This window comes from Triturus cristatus, chromosome 6 (genome assembly GCF_964204655.1).
Source record: "Triturus cristatus chromosome 6, aTriCri1.1, whole genome shotgun sequence".
NCBI classification, from domain to species: Eukaryota; Metazoa; Chordata; class Amphibia; order Caudata; family Salamandridae; genus Triturus; species Triturus cristatus.
In genome coordinates, this window is record NC_140589.1 from 91,568,059 (window position 1) to 91,581,760 (window position 13,702).

A 13,702-nucleotide genomic window follows, 5' to 3' on the forward strand; every position below is an offset into this window, starting at 1 on the left:
CGTAAGCACGCGGTCCATGGCTGCCCGGCATGGAACTCACCCTGGGTTGGAGCCTGGAATCATGGCCCAACCCAAAGCCAAACATGGAAGGAAGAAGGTGGTGGAGGACACGCCCCGTGAGATGGATGGGGAGGCCGCAGAGGTGCCCCCGGAGTCCGCGGAGGTAGATGTCGTTCCTGTGGAGGACTTGCCGACCCTTGCTGACTGGCATGTGGAAGGAGGACCTACCCGGGAGGAGTTTTGTCAGGCACAAAGGACGTGCCCCACTCTTGAAGGCATGCGGCGGCAGGCCGAAGCCCAAGTGGCCAGTCAGGAACTGGGAGGTTATCATGTGTATTGGGAGGATGGTCTCCTATACAGTGAGCCCAGGGTGCCGGTACATGGATCTTCGAGGGCCATAGTGGTCCCCCAATGTTACCGGGCATTCCTGCTGGAGTTAGCGCACGAGATACCCTTAGCCGGACATCTGGGCCAGGACAAAACCTTTGCACGGTTAGTCCCCAATTTTTATTGGCCCAGAATGAGGATTGCCTCGGACACCTTTTGTAAGACCTGCAAGTCTTGTCAGGCCAGTGGCAAGACTGGGACTAAGTTGAAGGTCCCGTTGGAACCGCTCCCCGTGGTCGGGACCCCTTTTGAGAGGGTCGGTATCGATATTGTTGGGCCATTGGACCCTCCGACCGCAGCGGGACACCGGTTCATCTTGGTTTTGGTGGACCACGCCACAAGGTACCCAGAGGCTATTCCTCTGAGGACCATCACTGCACCGGTGGTGGCGCGGGCACTGTTGGGGATTTTTACCCGAGTGGGATTCCCCAAGGTCGTGGTGTCGGACAGGGGCACGAATTTCATGTCGGCCTACATGCAGGCCATGTGGAAGGAGTGTGGAGTGACCTATCGGTTCTCCACCCCTTACCACCCCCAGACTAACGGACTTGTGGAGCGCTTCAACAAGACGTTGAAAGGAATGATCCGGAGCCTGCCAGAGGGCTTGAGGCGTAAGTGGGACGTCCTCCTCCCTTGCCTGCTGTTCTCCTACCGTGAGGTGCCGCAGAAGGGAGTCGGGTTCAGCCCTTTCGAGCTGCTCTATGGCCATCCCGTTAGGGGGCCCCTCAGCCTAGTGAAGGAGGGGTGGGAGAAGACTTCGCAGAAGCTTCCCCGGGATATTGTCAGCTACATGCTGGCATTCCGCAGCCAGATGGCCAAGCTGTGGAAGGCGGCCTCAGAGAATCTAGAGGCTAGCCAGGCCGTCATGAAGGAGTGGTATGACCGCAACGTTCGGACGGTAGAGTTGGACGCTGGACAGAAGGTGTGGGTCATGGAACCTGGGGAGCTTTGTGCCCTCCAGGACCGGTGGACTGGTCCATACGAAATTGTGGAGCGACGAGGCCAGACCACCTACGTAGTTGACCTGAAGACCCCCCCGTCAGCCCCATCGGGTGCTCCACGTCAACCGCCTGAAGCCGCACCATGAGCGATCGGAGCTTGCTCTCCTCATGGTGACGGATGGGAGCGAGGAGGAAGAGAGTGAAGCTCTTCCTGACCTTCTTGCGGTCCAAGAGAAGGATGGTTCGGTAGAAGGTGTAGTCCTCTCCCCATCCTTGACCCCAGAGCAACAGAGGGACTGTCGCCATGTCCTGGGACAGTTCGCCTCGTTGTTCTCCCTCACGCCTGGAATCACTCATCTGTGTACCCATGATGTGGACACAGGGGACAGCCCCCCGGTAAAGAACAAGTCTTACCGGCTCTCTGACCGAGTGAAGGATAGCATCCAGCGTGAGGTGGCAAAGATGCTGGAGCTGGGGGTGATAGAACCTTCCAGCAGCCCGTGGGCTAGTCCAGTGGTGTTGGTGCCGAAAGCGGCCCCACCGGGTACGACGCCAGAACTTCGGTTCTGTGTGGACTACCGGGGGTTGAACTCTGTCACGAAGACAGATGCTCACCCCATCCCACGAGCAGACGAGCTGGTGGACCGGCTGGGAGCAGCCCGGTACCTCAGCACCATTGATCTGACATCCGGATATTGGCAGATTGCCATGGCCGATGGAGCAAGGGAGAAAACAGCATTCTCCACCCCCGAGGGCCACTACCAGTTCCGAGTGATGCCCTTTGGGCTCAAAAATGCTCCGGCCACATTCCAGCGGTTAGTGAATCAGGTACTATCTGGCCTGGAGTCCTTCTCAGCGACATACCTGGATGACATAGCTGTCTTCAGTAGCACCTGGGAGGACCATCTGCAACACCTCCAGGAGGTATTGCAGGCGCTGCAACGCGCTGGCTTAACCATTAAAGCCAGCAAGTGCCAGATTGGACAGGGATCTGTCGTGTACCTGGGACACCTGGTGGGCGGAGGTAAGGTGCAACCCCTCCAGGCCAAAATAGAGACCATCATGGCCTGGGAGCCCCCCAAGACCCAAACTGCGGTCCGAGCTTTCCTCGGCCTCACTGGGTATTACCGCCGGTTTGTCAAGGGATATGGAACCATCGTAGCCCCCTTGACAGAATTGACGTCCAAGAAACAACCTCGCAAGGTCATATGGACCGCTGCTTGCCAGGAGGCATTTGAAACGCTGAAACAAGCGATGTGTACCGCTCCAGTACTCGCAACCCCAGATTTCAGTAAAGAGTTCATTGTACAGACGGACGCCTCAGAGCACGGCATAGGTGCGGTGCTCTCGCAGCTCAACACAGAAGGCCAAGATCAACCTGTGGCCTTCATCTCCAGAAGACTCCTCCCTCGGGAACAGCGATGGAGCACCATCGAGCGGGAAGCCTTCGCGGTGGTCTGGGCTCTGAAGAAGTTGAGGCCATACCTCTTTGGATCTCACTTCCTGATTCAGACGGACCACCGCCCCCTTCGCTGGCTCATGCAGATGAGAGGCGAAAACCCCAAGTTGCTGAGGTGGTCCATTTCCCTACAGGGGATGGACTTTCGGGTGGAACATCGGCCCGGAGTTGACCACGCCAATGCTGACGGTCTCTCCCGGTTTTTCCGCCTTAGTGATGAGAACTCCCTAGAGGTTGGGTAGCTCTCCCCTCTTTCGGCTGGGGGGGACGCGTGTTAGACCTGTCAGCCCTAGGGTGGTCTCCCCCTGTATTTTTCATCGTGCCTCATTTTTTCCACCCTCATTTTTGTGTTGGACTTAGGTCTCCGGGCGCCTTTTCATTGCCAATCAGTGTTAAGGTGCAGGTGCTCCCTTCCCCTAAGATGGCTGCCATAGGCCCCTGCTACTGCGGAGTGGCCTTTCTAGTAGCACCCTAGCTGCCAGGAGCTGGCTGGGACCCCACAACAATGTTGCGACACCAGCCCGCCTTTTTTGTCCTATACCTAGAGTGGGGAAGCTCCTGGAATGTGCTGGAACCTTCTAGAAGAAGGGTGGGGTTTTACTTTTGCCGCCTTAGGAGGTGGTCACCTGACCTAGGGCTACTTAACAGAGGGAGGGAACTTTTTCTAGTTAGTTGGGGTAAAGCAGACCTGGGGAACCCACGCAGGAGTTTTAGGCGGTAGGGCCTAGACAGGGACTTATGCCTCTGAAGGTGACAGGGTTTAGGCACTGCCCTTTAAGTGAGTGAGGGATCCTGTACTACCCACTGATCTGGCCCAGCGATAGGGAGACCCCGGAATGACCTGCCAAGCCTGACTAGGAGGGAACTAGTCACCAACTCACCCCCCAAGGAACAGAACTTTTAAGGGAGCGAGAACCAACTGCGCCACCAAGACTGCAAAAACCTACTTCTGAAACTCTGCTGGAGCTGACCGCCGGAATTTAAGGCTGAAGCTGAGGGCGGAAACTGACTACTGAAACTTATTACTAAAAACTCCCTGCTGGACTGCTGGGGGATCAACCAGGTACTAGCGCTGTGACCCCTGCGCTCCCCGACCTTGCCTGGGATCCCCCTAGTCCGTCCTGTATCAGGCGCTGGTCGCCGAAGTCACCCCTTAATTTCTGCCCCCCCCCCCCCCGGTGTGGGGATTCAAGGCGCACTCACCGCTGCGGCCCGGGGCCGGGAAACTGCCCCCCTGTCGTCACCGGGGCCCGCGGAGAAGCCCGGGGCCCCGCCGCTGCCGTCGCAGCCAAGGTATCGTGATCGGATTGTGGAGAGGGCAGCCGAGAAACCGCGAAGGCCGCGTAGGCCTGAAGCCCCGCACTCGCATCACCTGACGGGGGCGGACTGCTCAACGCCGCCCCCGCCGTAACCCCATTGGCCGATTGGGCCGCGCCCCCGCAGACCGCACTGCCATTGGCGGCTGCGGGCGCGACCCCGGAAGCAAGGCAGGAATTCCCTCGTGACGCCAGCGGAGCTCCCCGGTCACGTCTAACCCGACCGGGAGCCCCGCGCCTTGTCCCCCGCTCCCCGCACCACTCCACTTGGCGGGAGAAGCCCGCGAGCAAGGCCCTCGGCCCGGACATCGCCGGGCGGCCTGGGATTCCTGCGAGGTCCCCGCCGGGGAGCGCGCTGCAGAGCGAAGCACCGAGGAGGAGGGATCCCGCCTGAGAACCCGTCGCCAGGGCCGAGTGAAGGCCGAAGCACAAGGTAACCCCTGGGGGAGGCGGGCGGAAGGCCGTAAGGAGGCCCACAGTTCGCCCCTCCCCTGGGGAGATTCCTCACGAGGCCCAGTGAGCCCCGGCCCTCCCCCGGACCCGGGATCTGGGTTGCCAGCACCTCGCACCCTCGGAAGGGCTCCCTGAACATACTGTGGGCCCCATTGTGGAACTGGCCTATCTAGCGCTATTCATGGGATCTGTGCAGCGCTGGGCCAAATGACATATTTGAAGCGCTGTGAACTTGCTACGTTCCTAGAGCCTGAGCTAAAGGGGCTAATAATTTGCTTTTAAGCGCTAGCAAACTGCTAATTACAGTGCCATTTGCAGACAGCCTGATTCCAAGCGCTGTTGACCTGCTGTGTGCGGCGCGATATTTTTAGGGCCTGGTTCCCAGTGCAATTGAATTGCCCTGTGCAGCGCTATGTGCCATGTTTATGCAACCTGATTTTTAAGCGCTATTAATTGTTGTGCACCGCACTATCTCCCTAGAACCTGATGTTTTATGGTAGCCAGGTGTGGCCAAGTTAAAGTTTAATGAATTGCTTTTAAACTGAGCTGCTTTGGAATGTATACTGTTACTGCCAGTGAGAATCTAATGAATTGCATTTGAACTAGATAAACCGGATTGATTTTTAAGGGAACATACTGTGTGGTGTCATTTATTGTGTGCGCTTTCTGCTTCAGGGGATGTGTGTGCTGTATGGTTGCTTCACACGTAAGCCTTCGGGTGCCCAACCGCTCGAGTCACGCTACGCCTTTAGGGCCCGGTGACCCCAGGTCTTACAAACACAAACTATGGTCTACATTTAGTTTGGTTCATGGAACGATTAGCTGCACATTCTTACCAATCAAAAGCAGCGTTGAGCTGTATTTTAGAAAAAATAAATCCAAATGCTCACTGTGTTCTGTCACTTAGTTTCAACAGTGTTTTAAAACGAACAATTCTTTATCGATTTGCACATCATAAAATTGCAAGCGCTAACATACTTCTTTTCAAACTGCACCAGCAGACAGGACGACATAAGACTGCAAACGAAGAAACAAAGACCACGAAAAAAAACAAGGAAACAGGCTTTCTCCAGCTGACCCAAAGACCTGAAATGTGTTTCCTGTATCCATCAGGATCCCTCTGACCCAGCTCCACTTTAGGAAAAAACTGAAAACAAATGTCTTTAAAGAGCACTTCATAAGAAGGCAGCAACAGTCCACCTCTACTACTCTCAGATCACCGCTTCCTCTTCAACCACTCATTCAATACAGCTTTACCCGTCCTTTGCACAGCTGTATAGCTGCCTTTTGGTGACATTTGTGCTATACAAATATCATCCATTTAGCAATCGATACATAAGCATTTGGTGTGAGTGTAGATATGATGCTACAATGAATAATACGCTCCTCTGCCTGAAATAGGTACCTTGAAATGTATTAATCTTACTTGTAAGTTTTAATTGTATTCTACACAGAATTAGCTGATTTTATATACACATACCACACAGGGGTATGTATTGGAGTACTTAGTGTCTAGCTAATATCTGTTTCTACCTTAAGTAATGCACGGAGACCAATGATTATTTCATTGAGAACACCATACATACTGCTTGATACATTTTTAGACTATATTCAGTAGTTGTTCAATACATGTTTACAGTATAGTCGAATGTTGACAACTGATTGCATATTTGGTTTTATTGTAACACACACACACACACACACACACACACACACACACACACACACAAGTTTATGGACTAAAGATGTATATGTTGCTTGGCTAAACGAAATAAGCACAGGACATATACTGCTTCCTAGAGTGCCAAGCCCACACTAGCTTTTCCGGACACAAGGCATTTGTCTGAGAAATGAACTGAAATGGATATCAGAGTGTGCAAGCTGACTTAAGTCTAGATGCAGCCTGTATTTATGCATATTCACTGGCAAACCTAAATGTATGCTACATTGTTGAGTCTGTCTCTGGTACATCGAGTTTGCTTCAGTCGTGAAAGGGAGCTATAACTAGACAATGGCAAACATAGCACTGGGCGACACTCAAGACATCAGCGGTTAAGATTACACCCTCGGCCTAACCCTCACGCCCACACAAGTTAGTGGCAGTAACATGAGCCACTCCTACCGGTAGCACCACATGGAAACTAGATGGGTTGCAAAGCCTGATGCAGAGGTTCATAGAGATGAAATTTAACAATGCTATGATCATTAGGGGAATATGCATGCTTGCTTCTCGGCATCGTCAAATACTGCTTTCATGTTACAAGCAGCAGACTCACCTTGCCTGGTCCGCGTTTGGTCCACGCCGTCACTGATACTGCCGCCACCGCCAGGAGTCTAAAGGGGGCTAAATTCTCTCCACAGCAGCGGGTCCGATCTACCGCGTCGCGTCGCCGCCCCGGGACTCAAACTCCCGGCAGCCCCAGCGGCGGCGCGTTGAGCTGACGCTCTGCAAGCGCCAGGTGGCGCCTACAAACATCGCGGAGGCCGGCGGAGCTGCGGGAAAGCATCAGACTCACCTTGCCTGGTCCGCGTTTGGTCCACGCCGTCACTGATACTGCCGCCACCGCCAGGAGTCTAAAGGGGGCTAAATTCTCTCCACAGCAGCGGGTCCAATCTACCACGTCGCGTCGCCGCCCCGGGACTCAAACTCCCGGCAGCCCCAGCGGCGGCGCGTTGAGCTGACGCTCTGCAAGCGCCAGGTGGCGCCTACAAACATCGCGGAGGCCCGCTTCGCGGGACGCGCCGGGCGAAGCCCGGGACAAGGGCGGGACCGTCTGTGGCCGTCCGGGGCCGGAGGAGGCCGGGCCGGGCCACATCTCTTGATGCAAGTTATTCCCAATTATTTATTACGTTGCCCATTTATTGTTATGTGCTCATTGGAAATACTACCTGTGTAGGTGCGGATTCATCTTTGTTTATCATACAAGGAGTTAACTAAGTTCGATATTGTAGCATCGTGTTTGTTTGTAGTTATGGGGAAGCACAAGGTCTCTCATGCCCATATTGACACGAGGCAAGCTAATACATCGCTGCCAACCTTGACTGCTATTGATCGTATGCTCCAAAAAACAATTGGGGTGGTTGCATCGGCCATTGAGAGCACCGAAAGGCGTCTTTCGCTTCCTGCCGGCCTGCCCCCCCCTCTACCTGTAATTAATGCATCGATCTATACTACCATGTCACAGGACTCTTTAATAGTTCCATCATTTATCGGGCTCCCACTACCAAGAGCACGACAAGAATCAGGTGATTTAGCAACCCCTCAGCTGCAGTCAGCCGATGACTTGCGGTCTATTCATTCTAGGCTCTCCTTGTCTCCAGGCTATCTTTTCTACAAATGAAATGCCTGAGATTTCATCTATGCAGGAAGGCCCTTTAGCACAGGTGGGTCCTGAATCACTCATAAGCCCAACCTCTACTACTGGCTCTGTGCAAAGTATTTCTATTGATATACCGCAGATGACAACTAGGGGCCAGAAGGCGAGGAGTAAGCTAAAACATTGCAACAAGGAAGTGCCGCAGTCATTAAATGCAAAACAAAAGTGAACTAATAAACCCTGTAAAACCGTCAGTAAAACCAATGTGGAACAAGGACAAAATGGAAAGAACAAATCCTCAGTTGCCCATTCTAATAACTGTATGAGTGACTTATCTACAGGAGAGACTTTTTGGAAAAGAATGGAGGACATGTTGTCTATTTTGATTGCACCCATTTTGACAAAGTTAGTACATATCGAAGCTAGGGTCAACAATATGGAAACTCACGTCGTGGGGATTTCAAAAGTTTCAAAGGTAAATGTACCCTCTACCTCACAGCCTGTTGCACCCCAAATATCTTCGTGTGATGCACATAGCAAACTTATGAAAACATTAGAGATGCCCGGTGGTTGTCAGCAGAAGGAGTCTATTGGTACCAACGTTATTAGTTCAGATGGAATTATCATTGCAGGACCCTCTAATCCAGCTCCTAATATAGTTTCTTCCACTGTACGACCTGTTGCAGATATTAGGGAAAAAACTACCACACCTACTTTACCTACGTTGAATTTACCTCCTGAGGCTCGACCCTATACTGTGGTGCTAGCAAATGTCCCGCCTCTTGCCCCAGATACTCTCGAACATTGGTCAACATTGAGGAATAAAGCCCTCCATTATCTGTCTATTAAATTTAGGTCAAATACTGCTCTTTTTTCAAATTTTAAGATGGTCAGAAGAGTTCATTGGCTTGGTTCGTCAACAAAATCGTTGAGAGGGGACTGTGTGATTGTATCTTTCCGGTCCCCTTTGTTGGTTAACCACATTATAGAAAAATGTTATACCGGCCACCTGGCCGCTAATTATGTCAATATTTTTCCCCTTGATTTCTTTTATCCCCTAGTATGTCAAGAAAGGTGGTGGGGTCGTGCCCCCCAACTTTACAATCAGGGGTATTCTGAAGGAGAAAGATATATATCAACATCTAATCATTTTGACATTTTAAGTGGCTTAGATAATAACGATTGACAGCAAACTTATCCTTCCCAAAACACCTTTACTACTATCATAGACCCTAGGTGTGATCCTAAGGATAATAAATTGGCTGACTCGGAGGTAGCCCGTTGCTTACCAGATTTTGATGGGAATGTAGAATGCCCGGTTGCACTGGAAGTGGGATTAGTGGAAAGGAATGAGAGTGGATTTATATCCCCTTTGGAAGATTCCATCCCGGCTCCGTTTGTCTGTCCCCCCCTTGGATCTCTACCCTGTACCATTTGTTCTTGGAACATTGCTGGTATTAGATCCAAAATCGGTAATCCTCTTTGGCAAGACTTTATTAAATCACAAGATATTATTTGTCTGCAAGAAACTTGGAGCAAGGCCCCGGTACATTTAAGTGTGTTCAAAACGTTTCATACTCCAGCGGTGGATACCCCTCATGGTAGAGCCAAGGGGGGTTTGACGACTTGTATCTCAAATAAATTGTATCAAATGAAGACAACGGAGTCAGCTAAAGATCCCCACTTCCAGGCCTTTACCATGATCTTGGATTCTTCCACCCCGATTGTCTTAATCAACTTTTACAATAATATTATTCCTGGGGAAGTCTCTAACGTCTGTAAGAAGATGGCTAAAGTAATTCTCTCACAGGAAAAAATCTTTGGATTTAATATGCTTATAATCCTTGTGGGAGACTTTAATTGCACTTTATGTAATATGATGGCAGATAATAGATGTAGCATTGATAGAGATGATGGCTTGATTTTGTCTCATTTTAACCATTCTACTCTGGGAGAACAATTGAATGAACTTATTGGTCAATTTGATTTGAGCTTTATAAATGAGGTTTGCCCATTACCATTTCATCTTCCCCCAACTTATAATGGACGAGGTTGCACCTCTACGATTGACTTTGCATTCATTACAAATAGGCATGCTTGCGGCATTGTTACTTTTAACGTATCCGATATTGCATTAAGTGATCATTTTCCACTTTGTTTTTCCATTTTTATTCCAAAGAGGTCTGCCCCAAAAAAAGGTTCGGACAAAGATATAATATGGGAAAATCTTGCCATTGGCTCTATCACTGGCTTTACGCTTAAATGGGACAAGGTGGATCAAACTAATACGCTTAAAAGGGTATTTACCAACTGTGCCATCGATTTTTCAACGTGCCTAACTGTGGATGCTACCCCAGAAAACATATTAGCATCCTTTCGGTCTATATGTAAAGAGATTAGATCCTCATTAACGGGACAATGCAGACATAATAAAGTTCAGAAGGATGGTTGGTTTAATTCTAGATGCACTAAGGCGTACTCCCTTTTAAGGAAGGCACTACATAAACAACCTAGGTGTTCAGAAGATGTACGTAAACTTAGGACACAGTACAAACTTGCTATCAAAGACAGGAAAGAGGAGATAAGGAAGGAATCCTGGGATGCATTGCACCAGGCATCGGTATGTAACGATAGTGCTGGCTTTTGGAAAATTATCAGGAACCCCTTATTTATTGAAGAGTCCTGCCCCACCCTTGAAATAGCAATCTCTGAGGACGAGTGGATTGATCACTTCTCAAGGGTGTATGAGGGGATAAAATGTTTTCTGCCTCTTGCAATCCCTCTGATTATCCATCTTTGAGGGATATGCAGTTCACTCTGCCTGAGGTTGAAAAAGCGATTTATGCAAGTAAGGGTGGGAAGGCCCCTGGTCCTGATGGTGTACCCATAGATATATTTAAGGCAGATATGCCTTTGTGGGCTCCCCTTCTGGTCCAGGTGCTAAACGCCTGTTGTGCGTCAAAATTCTTGCCCACTTGGGTGGAATCCATAATCGTCCCTATTTTTAAAAAAGGGGACCGACATGACCCGGCCTGTTACCGACCGATTTCCCTTTTAGATTCATTCACAAAAGTAGCTGACGAATTATCCTGGACCGTCTACTCCTATGGGCTGAGGACAATTCAATTTTATCTGACCTACAATATGGTTTTTGTACCGGTTTAGGAACAGTGGAACAGGGTTTAAATTTCCTGATGCTGACCGGGAAATACACCAGGGCAAGGAGAGAGAATTTGTTTGTGGCTTTTGTTGATCTTTCAGCCGCTTTGATTGTGTGATTCATTCCAAACTGTGGATATTACTGGAACAAGTTGGGGTTGAAGACAATATTATTTATTTTCTTAAATGTTTTTACAGTGAAGCTATAGCGTCCGTACGCTATGGTCAAAATGGGGAATGCACAGGTAAAATACCAATTAGGAGCGGGGTAAGGCAAGGATGCGTCCTGGCCCCCTTCCTTTTTAATTTATATATAAATGGCTTGGAGAAAGCTTTGTGCAATAACAATTTTGATCCCCCGCGCATCGCTGGCCGTCCGATTCCCCTATTAATGTATGCGGACGACGCTGTACTGATGTCCCGTACTCAATTGGGACTACAGCGTGTGGTTGCTAGTTTTGCCCTCTTTATGACAGAACTGGGCCTAAAAGTAAATATTGCCAAAACATTTATCATGCATTGTGGTAGAAATGTAAAATCAAAGAAGCCTATATTCATTGAAGGTCAACGGTTGGTTTTCACGCAACAATTTCCTTATCTTGGTATTTTATTTACTCAAAAGGACTCTTGGGGCGAGGCATTGGCTGCAAAAAAACAAGCGATGATTCGCTCGACTGCTGCCCTTAGGTCCTTTGCAGGGAAATTAGGTACCCGACCCCCTGCAGAGTTAATTAAAATCTATAAAGCAAAATGTGTATCCGGTGCTATGTATGGTAGTGGGATATGGGGTTTTGTGGATCCTATCCCGCTCCAGGTAGTTGAGAATACTTTCCTGAGGTTCATCCTTGCGGTCCCTAAGAGTTCCTCTAATTATAACTGTCATACAGAACTGGGACTCTCTTTTATATCAGATCTCATTAAGATGGAACCTATTTTACTGTGGCACAGGATATGGTCAAAAGAAGAACCTAAGCTCAATCGAGACATTCTCTTAGATGTTTTAAAATCAGATGGCCATATGAGGATACCATGGCTGCGCTATGTTCGAAAATTCCTATCCGATATAGGCAAATTGGATTATTTTGTAAATCCACTTACTATCTCAGCAATCACATGGAAGGACCTTAAAAAAAAAGAGGGTTTGTCATTTCTAGAATCAATAAGATGCACTGTGGAGGTCTTAAAACCCACTGTTCTTCAAAATGAATTAATTTTAACTTCTTTTAAAATTCAACCCTATCTGATTTATGTTCCAGGTAATTATGATAGATTTTTACTGTGTCATTTTAGATTCGGTGTTTACCACATATTGGTTAGTTTTCCCACAATCAATGATTGGTCCCATGATTTGTCTCCCTGCCCTTGTGATGAAATCTCTCCCCAAAGTACTATGCACGTCGTACTATTCTGCAAATTTTATAATTATGATAGGCGAATTGTATTATTGCCGCTTTTAAGGATGATTGGCCATCGCCAATGTCGCCGTGCATTTTATGAGATTCAACGCCTGGATAATCATCTTTGTGTTGCAACGCTTAATCTGTATTTGAAAAAAGTGATTTTCATCAGGAAAAGGATGATATTTTAATGTTTTTCTCTGTAAATTTCTGGGCATCATGTATTTTTTATCTAAGTTTTATGTTACAATGTAATATTCCTTTTTTATGTACACTTTTATGATTGATTGTTCTCAATCGAATAAAGTTTTTCTGATTCTGATGTTACTGCACAGTCCTTGCATGGGATTGCTACGCACTACAATCCCTGCAGAATTGTGCACTACACATAAATTAGGTAAAATAAGGATATTATTAAATCTGATAAACAGCTCAATTTGACAAGCCAGGTGTGGGATTGAAGATCTATGAAAGAAACCCGTTAAAAAAAGCACAGGAGAAATCGCTCAAGTACCCTGACAACAGCCCATTGTTCTTGTGGTATTGTACATTCCTTCAAACCTTCCACAATGCACAGTATGCCAAACCTCCACTGCATGTCTAGCTTTGAGAATCCTACCCTCCTGTGTAGTAGCAGTTTACAAATAGTGCTCCTGTTTGATCAAGCAGTAAACACTATTTGTCGATATGCTTCATCATTCATGCATCCTTTGTGTGTCCTACTGTCTTTCACTTCAACATAACACAGCTGCAAGGGGCATTTCTAGACTATTGTTATTTTGCTATATAACGAGACTGACAGAGTAACTTGGTATTTGTATGTGGAGCTTTAAATTACACAATTGTACAGTTTAATAAAGAACACAAAACTGTACAAGTATATAATGTTTCATTAAAACGTGGTTTGGACACCTTGGTTCAAGCCTAGATGGTCCAATGTGGGCTCGTGGCAATGAAGTGAGCTATCAGTGCAGCCTGCATTCCCAGCATCGCCACTCATTGCTCTGCATTCCGCCCATAGGCAAAGGATTATTTTTGAGCCACAGGAGCCTCGCACCGAGTTCGGGCCTTTTTCTCTCCTGTGGCAGTGTGAGATCAGGAGTCTGAAAGTGACACAAGGCATGGCCTGTAGGCTAGCACCGCATTCCTTCTATTCACCAATTCATTAAAAACACTGAAACTAATCAATTATTTTTTTAAGATTAACTTTCTGTGACCTTGGCAGAAAAAGTACTTTATCCTATTTGCTCATCACATGCTTTCACCATCACTA

The 13,702-nt window shown here is 48.4% G+C and overlaps 1 protein-coding gene across 1 annotated transcript in view; it reads right to left on the reverse strand.

Annotated features, from left to right (window-relative positions):
* LOC146813810 (exportin-5-like) overlaps positions 1-13,702 on the reverse strand; it is a 1,013,804-nt gene that overhangs the window by 368,498 nt on the left and 631,604 nt on the right. The window lies entirely within an intron of this gene.